The following is a 19,315-nucleotide window of genomic DNA, read 5'->3' on the forward strand; positions in this document are numbered from 1 at the left end:
TTTTTGTTATTAACAGTTCAGCTATAATTTATTGAAGGTGTACTAACAGGCAATACAGATACTAAGTCTTCTACGTACATATTCATTTCTCACTATGAGGTAAGTATCAACTGCATTTTACAGGGGACACAACCAAGGGTCAGCGATCAATAATCTTTTCCTTCTCTAAACTACAGCATTTATAATCTGAAGGATCTATTTGGTAATTAATTATGGATTACCTTATTATATATGTTGCATTGATAGGTTAAGCAGATTTCACTCCTGGAGATTAACTGGTTTTCCTCATCTGGATAGAGAGCTCCTAATAGGAAATGTAGGTCTTACATCTCTATATTTCATACATTGCTTCATCAATATAAAAATCAACAGATACATATTCTTCAGGTTACCAACTTATACATATAAATTATATAAAATATATCAAATTACATATATAACATATATGACATAAATGACATATGTGACATATTATATATATATGTGTGTGTTTGTTTGTTTGTTTATTTATTTATTTATTTATTTATGACATACACATTCTGTTTGGGCAGCAGGCCTCTTAACTAAACCTGACCAAGAAAATTCGCTCATTTGCAATGAAGAGTTACTTAATACATTTTGTACAGTGCCTGGTATACATTTGATGATCGATAAATGATTGCTTCCCCTCTCCTCTATCCCAACAGCTACTTCAAGTACAATCCTATGTTGCGAGAAGAAAACAAAGATGATCAGAAGAAAATGTTAAAATGGTAAGTTAGAGGTTGACTTTAATTACAAAGAGTATTTTCCTATCAGGGAGGAAGACCGCCTAAAATGTTAGGAGCTAGAGCCAAATGAAGATCAATTGCCAGTTACAAGAGTATCTCATTTATGAAAATCTGTTCTAGGTGCCTGGGTGGCTCAATCAGTTAAGCATCAGACTCTTGATTTCAGCTCAGGTCATGATCTCACAGTTTGGGAGTTTGAGCCTGCATCGGGCTCCATTATGACAGTACACAGCCTGCTTGAGATTCTCTCTCCCTCTCTGTCTGCCCTGCCCCGGTGCACACGAGTTCGTTCTATCAAAATAAATAACTTAAAAAAAAAAAATCTGCTTGGGCACAACCTTCAGGAACACAAATTCTGGGCAAGCCAAGGAGCAGTGCTCACAACCCCATTTCATTGCTTAGTGAGCTGCAGAATGGTGCCTGGGGACTCACCTTCTATTTGCTCAGTTACACAGGTCTGGCCACATGGGATTCCCTAGAGCCATGATATCGTTATTTGCAGCAAAACACTAATGTGCCCTCCTACAGCTCCTACCGAATTTTTCATATTTTGTTAGAAAACAATATACAGTCATCTGAGGAAGATTTGTTCCTTCTGAAGCTGTTTGTTCCCATCCCTCATCTACCCACAGGACTCCATTTCCTACATAAGATATTATCAACATGATGCAGACACTAGCCTTCATATGGTGACACTGCACACTAACCACATATAGAACGTCCCTGACTTAACAATGTTTTGATGTAACGATTTTTCAACTTTACCGTGGTGCAAAAGTAATACAAATTCAGTAAAAAGCATACTTAGAATTTTGGAGTTGGAGCTCTTCCCAGGCTGGCTATCTGTAGTGTGGCACTCTCTCGTGATGTCAGGCAGCAGCGGGGCCACAGCTCCTAGTCAGCCACTCGACCATGAGGGTCAACCACCTGCCCACCCTTACACTTACAACCATCGCATACCCATAGAGTCATTCTGGTTTTCACTATCAGCACAGTAATCAATGAATTACATGAGATATTCAACATATTCTTATAAAACAGGCTTCGTGTTAGAGGACTTTGTGCAACTGTAGGCTCTCATAAGCACATTTAAGGTAGGCCAGGCTAAGCTATGATGTTAGGGAGGTTAGGTAGGTTTTTAAGTAATCTCTACGCCCAACTTGGGGCTCAAACTTACAACCTGGAGATCAAGAATCACACGCTCTACCGAATGAGACAGCCAGGTGTCCCCAGGTTAGGTGTTTTAAATGTATTTTTGACTTACAATATTGTCAACTTATGATGGGTTTATTGGGATATAACTCCGTTAATTAGTTGAGGAAGATCTGTATAGCAATTCTCTGATCTTTACATTCGCTAATTAATGTAAATATTTAAACTTTTCACTTAAATATCATGTTCCAAAACATCTCTCTTTGAAAAGTTCTGTTGAGAAGAAATGAACACAAATGTGGGTCAGTTACTTCATTTGGTATAACTAAAGTATACATTTGGTTTCCTTACTCCTGCTCGGTAAATAGTTGTAGTATTCAATTTTTGATGGGATGGACTTTTCCCTGGGTAGTTTTCCCTTTAACTTTGTAGTATCATCTTTAACAGTACGCAATAAGGTTAATGCTATAATCAGCTATTACGTCGGCACATACGACTTTAGCTGTTGTTCAAATATAGCAACAGAGTATAGAACACCCAAGCTAGAAAAGTACAGGTCTGAAAATTAAACTCTGGGCAACAACTTCTTTTGAAAATAAATATGTTTGTTAAAAGTTTATCATTAATGCTGTTTTTAAAATAAAATTCTTTTTTTAAATGCTGAATGAAAAAAGCCAATCTCAAAAAATCACATTTATGTAACATTCCCAAAATGACAAAATTATAGAGTTGGAGAACAGATTAGTGGGTGCCAGGAGTTAGGCATTGTGAGGCTAACGGAAATGACTATAACCATAAAAGGGTAGCATGACAGGGATTTCTGTGGTGATGGAATAGTTCTGTATCTTGATTACTGTAATGGTCATACAAATCTACACATGACATAAAATGACACAGAACTACACACATACTTTATACCAACATCATTTTTCTGGTTTTGATATTGTTAGGTAACATGTAATTGATGGGAAAAACTGGGTGAAGAGTAACCAGGACCTCTCTGAACTGTCTTCCCAACCTGTGAATCTTTAATTATTTCAAAATAAAAAAAAAAAAAAAAAAAAACACCAAAACTAAACTAAGTATGTTAGATTAAAAACATATTTCACAGAATCATTTATGAAACCTGTAAGATTAAATAAAACTCAAGCCTATGCAATTATTTTATCATCTGATTTTCCATTTTGTATACAAACTACCCATGATCTTGATAAAAGCAAGGAAAGAGTAGAAATGGAATAGGTTTTATGATTGGTCTTGCTGTCAGGATACTTGCTGTTCATGAGAACATGAGTAACACAGACCACTTAAGCAGCAACTATCTGCACGTCTTACAAAGGGCAGGTAATATATGATGTGCAAAAAACAAAAACATGCACTTAAAGGCTTATCTTAAAATCCATAAGACTTTGCCACTAAAAACAAAATAGAAAGCCAAAAAAAAAAAAAAAAAAGAAAGAAAAGAAAAAGGTAGAAAGCCATGGAACAGCATACCTGAAGCCTTAAAAATAAAAAACAAATGTTATGATTTCTGTATGCTAATGAAGATCCCACTGTGCATATGATTATGTGTAATTTGCAAAATACATTATTAGACTTATATGATTACCAAACAAGAGATTTTTTTTTTTTTTTTAGATACACATGGCAATAGTTTCTACAATTCAAACATCTCTCTGGCTAAATTAATATAAATTGCTGCCACATACCAGTAATAAATAAGAGACAAAAAGAATTCCAGAAGGTGGGATGCAAATTAAACACAGCCAGTGTAAGTTCTTCTCACTTGAGCTTTAGACAGAAATCTTTTTATCACTGATTAAATGTAACATTCTGGGACAACATCAAAAACATGACTCCCCGATTCCATGTATCTCACACCTAAGCTGGCTCAACACTGGCTCATCATAACTCGGAATCTAAAGAGAGGTTGGCAGCACTTCATAAATACCTTCCTGTTCGCTCCTTTCTAGTGATGCAATCTGACCTACATTTCCAGTGCCCATTGAAACTTCATAGGAGGGGGAAGAGCAGAGTTTTTCATTTCTCCTACCCTCTGATTAACTAGGACAGCAAATGCCACTCAAGGGACTGCTACTGGGCAGAAGCAAAGGGGGGGAAAAGTCATGCCAGTAGGAAATTCCACAAGAGAACATTTAAAAATCCTGCATTCTCTGATTCTGCAAACAAACTGTCATGGCTTTACAAGATGACAGCAAAGAAGAGTTGCCCCACTTTACACCATAATCAGCCTAGAACACCAAGGGCTTTTATTTACTTCAGGCTCCCAGTGTGATGAAAATTACACTTGAACTACAGACTCTCGTCCGTGCAACTGTCTTTTTGTAAAAATAAGCTTTTAATTTTACAATGATGTTAAGTTTACAAATAGGGTGTAAAGACCATACAGAGTTCCTATATGCCCCACATCCTGTTTCCCCTATTGTTAACCTCTCCCATTAGTATGCTACATTTGCCACAACTAATGAACCAATACTGACATATCATTCTTAGCGGAGGTCCACATTTTATTCCAATTCCCTTAGTTTTTGCCTAATATCCATTTTCTGCTCCAGAATCCCATCCAGAATATCACATTACATTTAGTTGTCATATCTCTTTACTCCTCTTTGAAACCGGCAGTTTCTCAGACTCCTTTTCTGAATATCTTGACAGCAGTTTTGAAGAGTACTAGTTAGAAATTTTATAGAAAGTCTCGACTGTCCAATGGCTTTCTCATGGATTATAGGATTATCAGATTTGGGGAGGAAGACCACAGTAAAGTGCCATTTTAATTGCATCATATCAAGTGTACGTTTATCATTGTTATGTTACCTTGATCATCTGGCTGAGGTAGCGTTTGTCACGTTTCTCCACTGTTAAGGTTTATTTCCTCCCTTTCCCTACTATACGCTTCAGAAGGATGTCACTAAGTACAGCCCACATTTAGGGGATGGACAGTTATATTTTACCTCCTTTTGGGAGATTATTGCTAGAAATCATTGGAAATTCTTCTACATGGAAGATTATCTATTCTTTCCTATTTGCATACTTGGCCAATCATTTATTTACATCAGTATGGACACACAGATATTCCTTTTATATTAGTATTTTATTTTTACTTGTTTATATATTTATTAGCACCATTACATTAGATATGTATATTGCATATTTCATTTGTATTTATTTTACATCTTGGGTTATAATTTAAAGTTATATTATTTAGTTGTTTAAATTGTCCTAGCTTTGACCCACTGGGAGCTCTTTTAGGCTCCTGTGTCCCTTTTAGGCTCCTGTGTCCCCCATCAGGTACGTTGTGTGGTGTTTTTGTTTTTAATTGGTGTGTTTTGTTTTAGCACTTTCTTGCTTTCTGGCATCAGAAGATGCTCCAGGCTCATCTTGTTTATTCCTTGCCCCAGCCGTGGAATTAAGTCATGTCTGGTTCCTTTTATTGCTGAATGGATTTAGAAACCAAGGTCTGGGCAACTGGGTCTTATCATATAGTCTTTTAATGTTTGACACTTTAAAATTTCTACGTAAACTACTTCTATAGTAAATCAACAATTATCTTTTAAGTATCTTCCTTTTGTGGTATAATATGATAAATCATGACGATGCTCAGTAATCAAACTACCATCTGACTGGCCACCTTTCAGGTGTGATATGGACAACAAATGCCTTATGATAATCAAATTCCTCCAAAAAAAAATTTTTTTTCTGTTGTTAAGGGGGAAGAGAGAGGAAATCTAGATTTAAATGCAGCATGCTTGCTGTTCTAATCAAGAAGGTCTCCTCCTTTCTCCCCTCATTAACATTAAACAGTATGTCAACTCTTAATTACCTGAGCTAAAGGAAAATACAAATATCAGTTGGGTCTGGTTTTGAAATATATTAGTGAGGAGTTATGGCAGCAGCTACACCTTCCTATTTATGGTTTGTTTATTTTAATGTTACACAGTTTTTCTTCTTTGAAACTAAACTGATCAGCCCAACACAAGGACAGAACCAGGAGCTTCTCCAGCAGTGGGGGCACCTAGTGGGAAGCAAACAGATTTCTGTAGATAACTGTAGATAACTCTACAGACTGGAGTTAATCCCCTGCAACACACACAGGAAAATTCGACCTCAGACTCCAACCGTTTGTCTGTGTAAACAGGCAATGCTAATAAAATCTTTGGTGACCTCGGATTTGTTTTTTGTTTTTTTAGAAGAAAATAGGCTGGAGCCAGCCCCTAATACTGCTTTTCTCTGTCATCTTTTTCTCACTCATCTGACATTTATACTCAATCAACATTTCTTGAGCCTCTACTATGTACTAGGCAGCACATTATGCCTGGTGCTTCCAATTAATCCAAAAGATTAGACAAACAATCAAGAGCCCTATTCCCATTTTTACCTCCCAGCAGAGCTGCTGAAATTGTTGGGAGATAAGTCAGGACTTTACAACGCTAAAGGTACAAAATGGTTTGAAGAAGCACATGGTTTAATGTCTACTTATAATGTTGATATCAACACCTTAGAAAGATCATAACTTCCTTATCTGTAAAACAGATCTAAGCAAACCTACTTCACAGGGATATTGCATGGAAAGCATAGGCCTGGCATACACAATGGGTTCTGTAAGTATTAGTTCATGTTCACATTTTGCATTTCATCATAAACATACCCAGGAAACACTAGGACTGCACCAGTAAGGTGACTGGTTCAGTCTTTTTTTTTTTTTTTTTTTTTGGCAATTTTATTATCTTTGTAAACACTAAAATCACGATCTTTTAAAAATAAAAAATGTCTGTTCCTATGTCCAAGTCAACCTGTGTTTGATAAACAATGCACATTCATCGAGGAGGCATGGGCCAAAACGGACAGGAAACATGTATTAACAACAGCAGCTAACATTGTCTGAAAGCTTATTTTTGTGCCTGGCACTGTGTGGATGTTACACCAAAAGCCCACGAAGCAGACATTTTAATGAGCCCTAATTTCCAAATGAGAAACTGAGGCTACAGAGGTAAAGTAACCTGCGTGAGGTTGCCAGGCAATCTACCCTCACAGAAAAACAGCACCAAACAACAGAATTCTACCAAACAACTGAACATAAACATCCATCCCTTACCTCACACTGCTAATTCCTTTTCAAACACTAGTGCTGGGTGCTACAGTGGAATGAAACCATCAGCTAAAATGCTTCCTTTGCTACAGAGATGCAAACTGGGAGAAGGGCTATAGACACTTTGGCCCCCAAAGGGGACTGCAAAGTGGGACTTCCCACTTCCAAAAGATTTTCAATACATAAAACTCATCAAGGTCTCCCTACAGCGTTTTACAGAAAGCAGCAACTCCCCGGCCTAGCCTGCAAGACTCTTCCCCCTGTGACCCCAGTTCTTGCCTTGGGACATTTGTACTACATTCTACTTCTGGATGGAGCTAACTTTTTTTTTTTTATGTTTATTTATTTTGAGAGAGAGAGAGAGAGAGAGAGCACTCCAGAGTGAGTGAAAGAATCCCAAGCAGGCTCCACCATGTTAGCACAGAGCCGGATAGGGGGTTTAATTCCACAAACCCTGAGATCATGACCTGAGCCAAAATCAACAGTCAGATGCTCAACTGGTGAGCTACCCAGGTGCCCCTGGACCCAGCTAACTTCTTCAGGACTCAGTTTAGAAGTCATGTACCCCTTCATATAAATGGGAGTAATCCCATACTCTGATTCCGTAAAACTGGTTTCAGTCCACTTCTTCATGAATGTCAATATCCTAAGAATGAGCATCCATACTACCCTGTATCAAAGACCTCCCTACAGGTTTTACCCCTAGGACAATCACATAGAGGTGTGGAGAAGAGCAATCAGTTTGTGTAATTAAACAGATCAGGATTTAAATCCTGTTTTCTATTTACAGTGACCTTAAGCAAGTCATTTCACCTCTATGATAAAGTTTAATTGAGGAGATAACACCAGCACAGTGCATAGCACATACTAAGTGCCATACTACAGATAAGAAATTGAAGTCTCAATTAGCAAGATACCACAAGTCACAGAGCTGATGAGTGGTAGCGGTCAAGCTTAACGACAGTTCTTTTTCCTTCTTTCTACAATTCTTTATTGAGCACCATTATTAAACACCATGCTTGGACTGAAGCCATTGCTGTGAAAGAGACATGTAACCTGCTCTCAACGTACTTACATTCTGGTAATGAAGACACCCATCATTTACACTGATAAATGTGAAAGTGCTTGAGGAAGAAGAGCAAAGTGTCTGATTATATATGGGTTTTAGAACAAGTAATAAGATCCCTGAATTTTGTCTGGAAGGTCAGGTAAGACTTTGGTAAAGAGGCAGCATTTCAACGAGGACCAGGAGGAAGAAGAGACGTTCTTAGATGAGGGTGGAGCAGGCAACCTTGAAGCCAAGGGAATCTCAAGAGAAAAGACTGTCATAGTATGGTGTGTCTGAAGAACTAAAAGGCCAGAGCACCTGAGGCTAGAGATACAGGAGGAGCCAGATCAGAGGACCACAGAGGGACATGGTAAGGGTTTTCAACACCATCCGTCCTTGAAGCAATGGGAAACCACCAAAAGACTGGCTGCCTGTGATGAAACAGTATTAAAAGACTCACTCTGATCCCAGCTCCTTGAGCTCAGGGCCTTTTGGTATCTTTTTGTCATCTCTATTTCTAAAACATAGGAAGGTGTAAACTTTTGGTAAGTTATTGTGAGCCATAGGAAAGATTCTCTGGTAAAGACCAGACTAAACCACTTCTCCCTCATTAATCCCACAGCTGATGCTTCTATTAAAGGACCTATCACTGATTACTACAGTTGGGTGTGGACCTCTTTTCACTGGTCTTAAATTCTGGAAAGCAAAGTAGGTATCTTATTTATCTTTTCATCTCTCAAAGCCACGTGCTCAATAAAGTCAAGGATCGAAACAGACCCTCTTTTAATAGCTTAAAATCCTTCTTATATTTCTAAATCAGCTGAGTAAGAATTTTGTTGCCAATTCATCTATGGTAAATAGATCTGAAGGGATAAAATGCAAGGATAAAAAAAAAGTTCCACTTTTACAGCTTAACTTGTTTTTTTTTTGTTTTTTTTTATTTTATTTTTTAATGTTTGTTTATTTTTGGGACAGAGAGAGACAGAGCATGAACGGGGGAGGGGCAGAGAGAGAGGGAGACACAGAATGGGAATCAGGCTCCAGGCTCTGAGCCATCAGCCCAGAGCCTGACGCGGGGCTCGAACTCACGGACCGCGAGATCGTGACCTGAGCCGAAGTCGGACGCTCAACCGACTGAGCCACCCAGGCGCCCCGAGCTTAACTTGTTTTTATAAAGATTTTATTTTTAAGGGCGCCTACGTGGCTCAATCATTTAAGCAACCCACTCTTGGTTTCAACTCAGGTCATGATCTCATGGTTCATGGGTCTGAGTCCCACTCAGACTGTGCGGGTAGCACAGGAATGCTTCCTGTGCGGGTAGCACAGGGCCTGCTTGAGATTTTCTCTCTCTCCCTCCCTCTCTCTCTGCCCCTCCCCTGCTCGTGCATGTACTCTCCTTCTCTCTCAAAATAAACTCAAAAAAGATTTAAAGAAATATTTTATTTTTAAGTAAACTCTACACCCATGGGGTCTTGAACCCACAACCCCAAGATCAAGAGTTGCGTGCTCTGAGTGAGCCAGCTAGGCACCCCCGCAGCTTAACTTTAACAATAAAAACCCATTTCACCAATGTGTGACCAAAAGTATACTTTTTATATTTTAGGATAAATCACTTGTACAGTTCACATGCATTATTTTTTTTTAATCTTAGTTTAATTTTAACCAAAACCAAAATGCCCCAGGAGAAGGTCTTTCAATGATTTTCCAATTCTTCCGAGAATTGTTTAGATTAGAATATTTAATTACTCTGATAAGAGTAGGGTAACTGTTTGGACTCTATTAAAAGATAGAACTTAGTCATAATCAATAGCTCATATGCTTCATGGTTTATTTGGGGATTTCAGGAGGTGAGAATGGTGAGCCAGCAGGATGAAATCACGAGTATGAATATGCCTAGGGTGTGCTAGTAACTCTCCATCGGCCACCACTCTGGCCCAGCTCAATGCACCAAAGACTTGACGTCTATGGGTAGCATCACTGGGTTAATACAGGCAGGCCTTGGGGCGCCCGGGTGGCTCAGTCGGTTGAGCGTCCGACTTTGGCTCAGGTCATGATCTCACAGTTTGTGAGTTCGAGCCCCGCATCAGGCTCTGTGCTGACCGCTTGCTCAGAGCCTGGAACCTGCTTCAGATTCTGTGTCTCCTTCTCTCTCTGCCCCTCCCCCGCTCACGCTTTGTCTCACTCTGTTTCTCAAAAATAAATCAATGTAAAAGAAATAAAAAAAAATATAGGCAGGCCTCCAGGTGAGTTTGGCCAATAGAAGGCACTGAAAGAAGATCAAAGAGGGAGGAAAGAAAGTGGAGGAGGGGAGCATCTCTTTCTTATTCCCTCTCTGCTCTGGGCTACAGATTCAGGCAGTGGCTGAAACCCTCCGGGGCTATAGCTCCTGCCAGACAGCGTCACAACCCCGCCCCCTGCCGTGGCTCCAGGTCTCTCGCCAGACTTCAGTGAAGCTACCTCTTCTCTTTGCTCCTTTGGATCTAATAGTGATAATGGTTTTCTGTTGCTATTAGTTCCTGGGTGACAGGAACCGTATGTTACCCTTAACATTCCTCTGAAAATAATCCTTTCTTTAGTCCTCAGAACCATCTGAATGGGCTCAGTTTCCTGCCAGACCTAAGAATTCAAACTATAGACTTGCAAAACCAGCAATCTCCCTCCTTAGCATATAGCAGTTATCATCACAATGGTTATTCATCTCCCAAAGCAACACCTTCAGACCTAGCCTTACTTCTAAGCTCTTACAATGCTCCAGCAGAAATGACACCTTTTAGGGGCGCCTGGGTGGCTCAGTCAGTTGCGCGTCTGACTTCGGCTCAGGTCCTGATCTCACCGCTCGTGAGTTCGAGCCCCACGTCGGTCTCTAAGCTGACAGCTCAGAGCCTGGAGCCTGCTTTGGATGCTCTGCCTCTCTCTCTCTGCCCCTCCCCCCACTTTCTCTCTGTCTCAAAAATAAACAAACATTAAAAAAAAAAAAAAAGAAATGACACCTTTTTTAAACTGGTCAGTACAGGAGAACACTGGAGGGTGCTCTTGAAAGACAGCTGGCAGAATGGAGAGCCCAACGCAATTCTCTAGGCAGGAGTCTGCTACGTGTCAAGAAGAAAACGTTTGACGAAGAGATGCTACTTCCTCCTACTTCTCCCTGGGTTTCCTCTCACTAAGGGGTTGGAGTCAAAGTCAGCATTGTATTTTCACACAGAACACCATGAAGTTGTATCACTGCCTGGGGAAGTCGTCCTGCGTGGTACCTCACTTTGCTGGTTTCTCCCACCCGAGGATCTGCTTACCACTAGGCCAAGGCACACAGAAAGGGAGCCAACCATCTTGTATTACTAGCCACTTGCCCATGAGCTTTCCTTCTTTCGCTCTTTCATCCCGGGATAAATCTTTCTTCTACACTAAGGCAAAAGATGAGCAAGTTGAGAAAATTCTAATTGTTCAGCCTTGCCTGTCTCTTTAACAGATCTGACCAGATTAGCACTTTTCTTTTCCACAGGAGAGGCCTGGCATATGCTTATACTATAATCTGCTCTGAGCTCCTTCGGATTCTTCTTTTATCAAGGCAACCGGATTTGAGGTTAGATGTTAATTGAAATCACCTGGGAATATCTAAACAAATTTTTTTTTTTTAAGTTTATTTATTTTGAGAGAGAGAGAGAGAGAAAAGTGCAAGCAGGGTAGGAGCAGAGAGAGAGGGAGAATCCCAAACAGGCTCTGCGCTGCCAGCACAGAGCCTGATGTGGGGCTCCCACTCACGAACCGTTGAGATCATGACCTTAGCTGAACTCAAGAGTAGGACGCTTAACTGACTGAGCCACACAGATGCCCCTCACCTGGTAGTATCTAAACACTCCACCTTGTTTTCACTTAGTACAAGTAACCTGAAGATGACTATATTTCTGAATATTGGGACATTTTTTTGAACCAGAGTTGATTTAAAGAATTCTTCTAGGGGGCTGATAAGAATTGACGTGGCTTCTTTAACAAGCGACCCCACCAAGGACTCCAAATGTCTCCCGCTGCAACCAGTAGACATTCAGAGTTAACATAGAAGAGTTGCTAAGATAAAGACACAGGCAGACAGACAGTAGTCTGCAGAGAAGATGCTCTGCCTCACTTCAGCCAAGCCTAGTCAAGCCTAGTCAAGCGGCAAGACAGCTCTCTTCTCCCACCATGGGGTGCAGGGGAGAAGCCTCCCTCTCCTGCCTTGGGCAACACCTAAGAGGCAGTGAGATTAACAAAACTTGATTCCCACTACACATCCATTCCTATCACTCATTAATTACCCTTACTTATAGACATTCATTCCAAAGGATATTTAATTGGGAAACTCTATAACCAGCTGGGTGGATCTACATCAAATATTAATAGTGGTATCTTTGGGTAGTGGAACTATGAGTAACAGTTATTTCCTTCTGTGCCTGTGAAGTTTTCTAATTTTTCTACAAATACCTATTTTTTCTTAGTTGTTCTAAGAGGGGGTTAACTCAAACACTTGATTTTTGCAATCAGGAAAAAGTTATTAACCAAAAACCCTGCAAACATTCAAATATTTCAGTTTTCCACGAGAACCAGATTTATGTAATTTTTTTACGGAATTCTTAAAACTCAAAATCAAAATCATATTTTTTAGCTTTTGTGTATTTTAAGATTTTCAATACTATACTTTATAACTTTTGTTTTAAAATAAGAAACCAGGGGTGCTTCGGTGGCTTAGTCAGTTGACTGTCCCACTCTTGATTTCAGCTCAGGTCATGATCCCAGGGTTGTGGGATTGAGCCCCACGTTGTGCTCTGCCCTGGAGTGTGGTGCCTGCTTGGGATTCTCTCCCTCTCCCTCTACTCCTCTCCCCCTCTCGCGCTCCCTCTCCCTCAATAAAATAAAACCATTCAAAATGTGAAAAACAAATGCTAAACTGGATTTAGCATGTAATTTTTATCCAGGACATATCACCACCTTCACTGAGATCATGTAGGCTCTTTTCATACTCTAAAGTACTAACACAGATTAAAAAAAAAAGGGGGGGGGAACTGTTTCTCTCTGTAAATACACCACTCAGATAATATCATATGTAGTTATATGGTTAAGAGACTACAGATACAAAGAGTGGCATTTCTTCCACTACAAATGCTAGCCAATAAAAATTTTCCAGTCTACAGCTGATTAATACTTGATACCTGGTCTATGGAAAGGAAAGCTAATCATCACTGGCTGTTAGCTAAATCAACAGACACACTAAGAAAACTGTGTCCTATCACATCATGACTGCTGTTTACCATGCAAATGGATTTTTCAGTTTAGCTCCATCATTGTTCTAAACAGAAAACTGGAATACTATCTTTTCTAGGAGCTACTGTTCTCATAATCTATAATACCTAAACACATATTACTCACTGTCTTGTAGTGATGAAATATATTCACACGGAATCTCAAAAACCATAAACATTTTTACTAGCTTCAGGAAGCTAGTAAATTTGAACAAGTGATTCCTTTTAAACTGTCCTAATGTAATGGCAAATGGTCTCTTTTCTAACTTCGATTTCCAAATGATTTATAGTTATAAGTACCAGAACAATAATAATCAACAGGATGGGTAGTGGAGGGAGTAGCAAATGGAGTCTTAAATATCTCCTTTCAAAGCAGCTAAGACGAGCTATGTTCCAAAACACTAAAAATGTCTTTGTGTTCAGAATGTTAAAACTTAAACACAGCAGTGAACAAAATATAAAGAGATGAAAAGTATGCATTTTTCAATGAAGAACTTCGTAGGCACTCTTTTCAGGATTAAGTTCAAGGATTCTAAAGGTTCAAAATACCTGCAAAAATGAGGCAAACTAGAAATGCAAGAGAAAAAAAGACAGTCTCTGACTAGTGTTAACATGTTTAGAAGCTGTAGAAATCAGCACCTGAAACAAATCAGGAAAAGAGCATTTAAAAACTAGTGTTAAATGTCAGGACAAGGTTCTAGAAGCTACGGAGAAAGTCTTAAGATGTGTCTATTTACAAAAAGTTCTGGCCAAATAAGAACCACCACATTACCACTATGACCGTGTTAATGGTGCAAACTACACTGACACCTTACAAGCAAGGGGAAAGGGCCTAACATACAACCGTATTGTTAACAGAACACTGTCTAGAGACCCTAATTAAACAAAAGTGTCAAGTACTCCTCTCAAAATCACTCGTAGTGGTGGGCCTGAACAGCAGAAAACAGAGCAGACCGTTTAAAAGAAGAGTCCAGGGGCTGGGAAGACAAGTGACTACACCACAAGGTGGTAATTACACCGTGGTAAAATAAAAAAGGCCAGACTGAAGGGCTCCAAGAGGTACTTCAAAACCAGCTAATCTAATCGTGGCAAGAAGAGGTGGGACAAATCAGCTTCTCACCGGACTGTGGGGAAATAAAACACACTGGTCCTCCACGTCAAGAATAAACGAAAGGGAACTACCTGCATCACACAACAATGTCCCCACAGTAATAAAGGCCAAACATATATTCACTTAGCTCCAATTTATCCCCAAAACTTGAGAAACCACAAGAGAGGCTTCTTGAACAGTCCTCAGCAAAGGCATGAGTAGTCACACCTCGGTTTTCCTGCCAACAGTCCTTTGTTGCAGGGGAAATGGCTCACCTTTCCTAAAACCATATGCTTAGATGAAAAATAGGGAAAATACGTTTTTCTGACTTCAAGTGGTTATTAAACAAAATAGGAATATATATGTATATATATTTGATACATGTATATTTGATACATAGGAGTGTATATATATATGTGTGTGTTTGAAAATGCTCTGAATAAAAATCACACTGCACTTGCACATTTTACTGCTAGAAACATAGTTTAACTTCTACGCTAAAGGCTATACAGATGCAGGTTGTTCCTTCAGCCCATAAGACCTAAATGTTTATTTGTAAGACCTAAAATGTTTATTTGTGGGGCACCTGGCTGGCTGAGTCAGTTGAGCATCTGACATCCGCTCAGGTCATGATCTTGTGATTCGTGAGTACAAGCCCCAACTCAGGCCAGCTGCTGTCAATGCAGAGCCCGCTTCAGATCCTCTGTCCCTCTCTATCTGCCCCTCCCCTGCTTGTGCTCTCTCAAAAATAAATAAAACATTAAAAAAACAGTTTAAATAACAAAAAAATAAAACGCTTATTTTTAAGTAGCAAGGTTACAATGACAGCCAGTAGACACCTGGAGAAGACAGAAAAAGAAAAGCAGGGCAGTATGGGGAACATTTAGTGCAGGAGCCAATAATTACATTTATCTGTATCCTAAGGGGATCACTATGCACTAGGTAAAAATGTTCCTAACAAGAACCCTGTAACCAATAAGTGGTCAAATTACAATTCATATGATTTTCTTTTAAAAATCAGGGAAACGATAGAAAAGATGACTATGCAAAAAATGGATAAATTTGTTATTGCTCTTAGAATGATAAGCACTTATTACTAGCAGAAATGGAAATAGATGGTGAAGAGTCACAAAAGTACTTCTCAAACTGGGGTTTAAGAACCTTCAGAGGCATGTGGGGTTGGGAGGGAAAGGGGTGAACCAGAGGTCATGAAGGGGTTGCAAATAGATGTGTTTAATAATGCACAAAGCAGCTCGTACAAATGTTCAGACAGTAGACATCTGTGGGTTCTATCAACTTTGCATTCACTCCCCTGCTGGGGAACACCGCCACGCCCCCCAAAAACACCACCACCAGCAGGTAGTTTCTTGGTGAAACAGGAACCAAGACACCTTCCAGGATCCGGTCTGATCTCTCCGTAGAGAATGTAGTTAAAAAGAGTTAGACACGTTAATAAATCCAGCACCCTGAGAAGACTGTCCACTGAGGCCTGCTGGTTCTCTATTGTCATTTAGAAGAGCTACACCACATCCTTCGAATAACCTCCTTTTTTGCTTCTAGTAGCCCGATTTTGTTTCTACTACTTACAATGGAAGACCTTTAACTGATCAGTCATGATTTTCTGTCTAGGAGAGTCTATTTTCTCAAAGATTTGAGGGGTAATTTGACAAGTAATTTTAAACTATTAGTTTTATGACAAAAACAAAGGGATGTTACCATGGAGTAGGCTACAGAATTCATGTAAAATTTTGAGATATTGGATTTTGCTTTTGAGATTTTTAAAGATATGCTTCTTCCCCCCTCCTCCCTCTCCCTCTCTCCCAGGAAAGTTTCTTTAGCAATGGATTTAAGAAGCACTGATCCAGGGAAAACCTTCCTTAACTTTTAGGATCTGCCTCTAACTTCTTAAAGATCTAGGACAAGTTACTTAACCTCCCTAAGGCTCACTTATCACAACTTTAAAATGGGAGTAATAATAGTACCTATCTCATAGAGGCGTTAGTTATCCTAAGAGATAACACAGGGAAGCACTTAACACTGTGCTTCACAGCAGAGTTTGTCAGTCATGGCTAACAAGGGCTGATGTACAAAAGCCAGGTGCATACTGTTTGCAAAGATGGCCACAACAATACCCCCACCCCGCTCCTGCAGTCAGCATGACCTGTCATATGTACTCTGCAGCATCTCCCATCAAAAGGTGGTGCCGGGGCGCCTGGGTGGCGCAGTCGGTTAAGCGTCCGACTTCAGCCAGGTCACGATCTCGCGGTCCGTGACTTCGAGCCCCGCGTCAGGCTCTGGGCTGATGGCTCGGAGCCTGGAGCCTGTTTCCGATTCTGTGTCTCCCTCTCTCTCTGCCCCTCCCCCGTTCATGCGGTCTCTCTCTGTCCCAAAAATAAATAAACATTGAAAAAAAAAAAAAAAAAAAAAAAAAAAAAAAAAGGTGGTGCCTACTTTCAACTCTTGGCTCCGGACTGGGCTTGTGGCTTTCCTTGATCAACAGAATGTGGCAGAGTGACCCTGTGGGACTTCTAAGCCTAGGCCTCAAGTAGCGTTGCAGCTCTCACCTTCTTGAAACGTAACATCTCCACGTGACGGTATTTACCTGGTCTTAGCTGCTAGGTCATGTGGTGGTCAGATGAGCTGTCCCAGCTAGATGCCTAGACCTAGAGATTCCCTAGACTAGCTCTGACTGGAGCCTTCAGAGGGCAGCAGCCACATTAGTGACCTCAGGCCCAACAAGAGCAGCAGCAGAACTGCCCTACCCTAATTCTGTGTAAATGGTCATTATTTTAAGCCACAAAGTTTTGGAGTGGATTCTTCTTAGTCTACAATACATAACTGATGTGTATACTTAGTGAATTACCATAGTATTTCTAGATTTTTTTATTCTACTCATTTCCTAAAATTCCCTACAAACAAGCCCAAAGCCCCTATCTTTGCAAATAAGTATGTCACAGCCTGCTGTGGTTGTACTTCTCATTCTTCATCACCAGGTCAATGTTTCTAATTTCACAGAAACATTGAAATATATCTCAGAACTTGGGGGTTTAGGGTGGAAAGTAAAACATACCCCCAAACCAAAATAACTTAAGTGAAAATAAAGTGAAAATTTTCTAAAATTATCACAGGTACACCACAAGGATGCAGGTGCAAACATAGTTGAGCTAAAAATGAAGTAACTGGCTGAAAGAAAAAAAAATGAAACAAAATTGCTCTGATTCATTCAATAATAGAAATCGAAACAGACTCTCCCTTCTAACAGTTTTTGTGCCTGGCATTTTCTTCAATATGCTTTATTATTATTTTAATGTTTAATTTTGAGAGGGGGAGCATGAGTGGCGGAGGGGGAGAGAGAGAGAGGGAGGCAGAGAATCAGAAGCAGGTTCGCGCTGTCGGTGCAAAGCCTAATGCGGGGCTCCAACTCACGGTCCATGACATCATGACCTGAGCCAAAGCCGACGCTCAACTGACTAAGCCACCCGGGTGCTCCTCCTTCCATATACTTTAAAGATGACCAAAACCTTCTTTTATTTGTTTTTTTAAACGTTTATTTATTTTTGGGACAGAGAGAGACAGAGCATGAATGGGGGAGGGGCAGAGAGAGAGGGAGACACAGAAATCGAAGCAGGCTCCAGGCTCTGAGCTGTCAGCACAGAGCCCGACGCAGGGCTTGAACTCACAGACTGTGAGCCGAACTCAGACGCTTGACTGACTGAGTGAGCCACACAGGCGCCCCCCAAAACCTTCTTTTAAAGGTTTGTCACTATGCATTGTCAACAGGAAGAAAATGCTTACTTTAGGTCACTATCCATTCAACAAATATTTATGGAGTACCACGTCTAAGCTAGTGAGCTGTTAGCCCCTGAACAACTTGATAGTGGACAGAGACAGCACGGGTAAAGGGAGCATGACGTGACTAGGCTGAACCTCGATCACACTCCTGTCTTGGTCAAGATACCCGCTCTGGTTAGAGGGTTTAGGCTGGTGAATGTGGCAAACAAGGCTCTGCCCTCATGCAAGCATGCCTCTAGAAGGAGGGAAATATTAGCAGCTGACATTATCATCACTGATACTATCACTATCATTACCATTGTTACCATGTACCTTTACCAGTCCCACCACTTCTTCCTCCTTAATGACTGCTAAGTATCTGGCACTCTACTAACCACTTGCTGCCTTCAATCTTCACAACAACTTACCAAGGTATTGCCTGCATTTCCATTCATTCATCCGTTCATTTGTTCATTCATTCAGTAAGCTCTACATCCAACGGGGCTTGAACTCGTGACCCTGAGATCAAGAGTTGCATACGTGCTCTACCGAGGGAGCCAGCCAGGCGCCCCTGTATTGCCAACATCTTACATATGAGGAGACTGAGGCCCTAAATGGAGAAAAGTAACACAGATAGTAAGTAGTGAAGCTCAGGTTTTAAATGCTACACTATACTGCCTCCGTACACACAAATTACTTATGATATTACAGGAATTTCAACAGCGGGAGAATCTTTCACAAGAAATGAGGCACAATGTACTATCATGCAAATGTGTTCAGTAAGTTTCTTCTGAAAACTGTTATTTAATTCTGTATGGATTTTTTTCTGTCCTATTAGAAAGGTCTGGAAAATATTCTTATTAGCAAAATAGAAAGCATTTAAAAAAAAAACAGAAAACATTTTTAAGATATATGAGAAAGCGTATTTCACATCTAATACAACACACACTATGAAGGGAAGTAGTCAAGACAGTTCAATTAGCCACAAATAGATATTTTCATTGCTATATTTATTCTTCAGTATCTTTATTATTTTTCCTGATTATAAAAGCAAATGCTACATGAGAAAAATGTATTTTTTTTAAAACACCCACAATCTTATTACCT

At 40.1% G+C, this 19,315-nt stretch overlaps 1 long non-coding RNA gene across 1 annotated transcript in view; it reads right to left on the bottom strand.

Moving 5' to 3' along the window:
- The window catches only part of LOC121016769 (uncharacterized), a 29,908-nt gene extending 11,222 nt beyond the window's left edge, over window positions 1-18,686 (bottom strand). The window contains exon 1 of the long non-coding RNA XR_005784444.1: window positions 18,637-18,686. This is a non-coding gene — a long non-coding RNA (uncharacterized LOC121016769). The remainder of the gene's footprint in view (window positions 1-18,636) is intronic.
- Between the last annotated feature and the right edge of the window lie 629 nt (window positions 18,687-19,315).

The sequence above is a fragment of the Herpailurus yagouaroundi genome, unplaced genomic scaffold (genome assembly GCF_014898765.1).
Source record: "Herpailurus yagouaroundi ecotype Mexico unplaced genomic scaffold, PumYag 213, whole genome shotgun sequence".
In the NCBI taxonomy this organism is placed as follows: Eukaryota; Metazoa; Chordata; class Mammalia; order Carnivora; family Felidae; genus Herpailurus; species Herpailurus yagouaroundi.